This window comes from Ursus maritimus, unplaced genomic scaffold, assembly GCF_017311325.1.
Source record: "Ursus maritimus isolate PB19 unplaced genomic scaffold, ASM1731132v1 scaffold_21, whole genome shotgun sequence".
Lineage (NCBI taxonomy): Eukaryota > Metazoa > Chordata > Mammalia > Carnivora > Ursidae > Ursus > Ursus maritimus.
The window spans coordinates 44,826,366-44,830,373 of NW_024424564.1; positions in this window are offsets into that span (position 1 = coordinate 44,826,366).

Here is a 4,008-nt window from a genome sequence, read left to right on the forward strand (position 1 = left end):
CCCCCCCCCCCCCCCCCCCCCCCCCCCCCGCCTCACTGCCTCCGGGCATCTGCTTCTGCTGCGGGGCCAGGAAATGTGCTTTGGAGGATTGGGGAAATAATAAAGCCATGGTGTGTGTACGCTGTGGGCTTTGTGCTGGGGAGCCTGCCGCCACCCCCCGTCTTGCCGTCACAGCAGAGCAGGTGTGGGGGCAGGACCAGTCTTGCAGCCGGACGGAGCGGGGCTTCTGACCTGCAGCTGCCACTTGGGCTCTTGGGCGAGGCGCTTACATTCCGGGCTCCGGGTTCTTGAATTTGTCGGTGGGGATGGTACGGCCAGTTTCTCTCCCCCGACGGTGAGAATGTCGGTGGACCCGGCATGCGTGGAAGGGCCCTGGAGAGCATGGAAGGTTGGCCGCCTCCACTGTTCCTCAGGGGACTGGTCGGGGGGCAGGGGCCGTGGATTTGCCTTGGGCTTGCTGATTCAGCAAACCTTTCTGTGCCTCAGTTTCCCGATCCATAATGGGATGGGGCTCCTGCTTTACAAGGTTGTGTTTAGGATAAGTGGCAGCAAAGTGCCCAGGAAGGACGGGGTTAGAGTGGTGAGACTCCGGTGGCGTGTGGGATTTGGGGCATGCGTTCCCCCAGGCCTTCGAGCAAAGTCGCTAAGAGCGAAGGTTCTGGGATTCTGTGGACCGGTTTGCTCCTGGTGGGCCACCCACAGCTGGGTGGCCTTCGCTCCGGCACTAGCCAGACTTCTCTGGGCTTGAGGATAGGCCTTCATTTGTTTTGCTGTTTCCTTTTTTTTTTTGGTCTAGTTAACATCCGTCAGCAGTTTTTTTCCTTCTCTTGTGATAGGAACTTTTAAGTTTCTCTTAGCAACTTTCCGATATTCAGTACAGTATTATGAACCATAGTCACCACATGGGGTGTTGCATGCCCACGGCTGATGTATCTAACGGCAAGGGTGCACCTTCTGACCCCCTTCACCCACTTTGCCCACTCCCCACCCCCACCTCCGGCAACCGCCCATGTGTTTGTGTCTGTTGAGGGTTGTTTTTTTTCTTTTTTTAAGATTCCATATGTAAGTGAGATCATAAGATATTTTTCTTCCTCTGACGTATTTCATTTTTTTTCAAAGATTTATTTATTTATTTGAGAATGAGCGAGAGCACAGTGGGGGAGGGTCAGAGCAAGAGGAGGAAGCAGGCTCCCTGCCGGGCAGGGGGGCCGACGCAGGTCTCCATCCCTGGACCCTGGGATCGTGACCTGAGCCAGAGGCAGACGCCCCCACCGACTGAGCCACCAGGCGCCCTCTGACCTATGTCAGCACGGTGCCCTCCAGCTGTACCTGTGTTGTAAGTGGCAGGCTTTCTTTTTCTATAGCTGGATAATATTTATGTTGTGTCTCAGTTTCTTTATCCATTTATCCCTCATGGATGCTTAGGTGGTTTCCGTGTCTTGTAAATAACGTTGCAGCGAATCTGCTAGTGCCTGGTTTCTTTTCAAATTAGTGTCTTCATTTTCTTTGCGGAAATACCGAGACCCTAGAAGGGGAGTTGCCGGGTCACGTGGTAGTTGTACTTCTCGTTATTCGAGGCCCCTCTGTGCTGTCTTCCGCGGCGGCTGCACCAGCTTGCACTCCAACACTGCACGAGGCTCCCTTTTCTCCCTGTCCCCACCGACACCTGTTCCTTCTTGTCTGTTCGACACTAGCCGTTCTGACGGTGTGAGGTGGTAGCTCATGGTAGTTCTGATTTGATTTCCCTGGTGGTGAGCGGTGGTGAGCATCTTTTCACGTGTCTGTCGGTCGACTGTAGGCCTCTGGAGAAATGTCTCTTCATATTTTAATCGTATTGCTGTCTTGTGTTTCAGTTACGTGAGTTCATTTATTTTGGATATCAGCCCCTTGTTACTCTGTGGTTTGCGAATACTTTCTCCCCTTCTGTGGGCTGGCTTTCATTTTGTTGGTGGTTCCCTTTTCTGGGCAGAAGCTTTTTATTTTGAGGTAGTCCAAAAGTCGCTGCCCAGACCCATGTCCAGGAGTTTTCCCCCCGTTTTCTTCTAGGGGTTTTATGGTTTCAGGTCTTACGTTCATCTCTAATCCCTTTTGAGTTTTTGTGTACGGTGTGAGGTAGTGGTCCAGTTTCTTTTGCATGTGGCTCTCCAGCTTTTCAGCACCACTTCCTGGAGAGGCTGGCCTGTCCCCAGTGTGTATTTTCATCTCCCGGGTCGTAAATTAATTATCGTATATATGCATGGGTTTATTTCTGGGCTCTGTTCTGTTCCGTTGATCTGTGGGCACGTGAGTTTATCATCAGCAAGCTGGATGTTGTGGCATTTAGCACCATAGGTCACAAGGTTCAAGTGGTAGAAAGTGCTAGTAATGGCAGTATCAGAGAAAATCAAGAGTACTGTTTTTTTTGTCATGGTTTTGCGTAATATTTTTTTTTAAGGTTTTTAATTTTTATTTATTTGAGAGAGAGAGAGAGAGCAGAGCAAGTGAGAACACGAGTGGTGGGGAGGGGCAAAGGGAGAGGGAGAAGCCAACTCCGGGCTGAGCCGGGAGCCGGAAGATGCAGGGCTGAAGCCCAGGACCCTGGGATCATGGCCTAAGCCAAAGGCAGAGGCTTAACCGACTGAGCCACCCAGGTGCCCCTCTTTTGCCTAATGTGAAATACCAGTATGAGGGTAGAATTCATAAAATTAAAGTCAGTGAAATAAAATACTTGGTATTTAAGGTGCATTTAGAAATACAGAAGCTCGAGCAAAACGTGAGTATTCAGATGAATGTATTAAACATTTTATTCCAATAAATTATGAGCAAAGTGTTTATAAATAACCACCACGTAAAAATGAAGCCAGCCGCGACCTCAGTGTGAGCTTCTGTGATCTCCCTCCAAACGCAGGCAGGAAACCCGGGTGCTTGAGTGCAGTCACTGTTGTCACAAGAGTGTGTGTGCGCGGCAATTTCCAGCTACTTCAAGCTCATTCCGACTCCCCGGTTCCAGGAAATGGAGAGACGAGAGGAGCTGAATCAGTTTTCCTCTGATGCACTCATGCTCAAAGCCCTTTCTTCTTCGGTCATTTGGAGAAGTTTGGAACAGCTCTTGGTGGCCTTGTCTGGCTGCGCGTCTCCCCGAGAGCGTCGTGAGCCCTTCCGGACCCTCTGCACCTTTCATCTCGTGCAGGCGGAGACATGAGCGGCAGCTGTGTCCGCTGCAGGCCGGGCTTTCTGTGCCTCTGTTTGGGGGGTGCTGGAAGGAGAGGGAGCTTGAACCCCGCAGCCGGGCTGGCGTGTCTTGAAGGCGGAGAGGGGATCTTTCTCCGGGGAGTGTGTTCACCTGAGGTCGTATCTGCGATGGTTGGTGCCCCACCTGCAGAGACTGCAAAACGGTGGCTCGTCTTCCCACATTTGTCAGCTGGGATGCATTTAACACTCCAGCAGTTGTGGCTGTGGGGCCTGCGGTCACCTCCATGTTATAGATGGGGAAGCTGAGGCTCAGAGAGGCGCGTGCCACAGTGAGTGGAGGCCAGGGTCCGGATTCAAACCCGGTTGTGCTCTGAACCCCCATGCCCCTCTGCCTCCTGCAGCATGCTCCCACCAGGCAGGCGCTGTGCTCAGGCTGAGCCGGCTGCTGGGGTAGACACGGGTCCGGCCTGGGAGGAGGTGCTGGTGCAGCAGGAAGACTGCCCTGGCGTCGTCCCTGTCCCCCCGGGTAGCTGGTGCTGTTGGCAGGCCCAGTGCAAAGGGACCAGAGGGGCACTGGCTTGGCTGTGACTGGTGAGGGCGGGAGCAGGGCCTGTCACAGCAGAGGCCACTGCGCTCGGGCAGGTGAGCACCGAGGGCCTTCCTGCAGAGGGAGCAGCAGGCCCTGGCGCCTTGAGAATACTCTGGCATCTGGGGGGCCCACTGAACCTCCACAAAGACCAAGCGAAGAGCAAGAGGGAGGCCGCCCGGCCTTTTCTGTGGCCTGGAAAGGAGCGCCCGGGCTGGGAGTCAAGGTGGGGCGAGGCCGGGTTTCGTGAG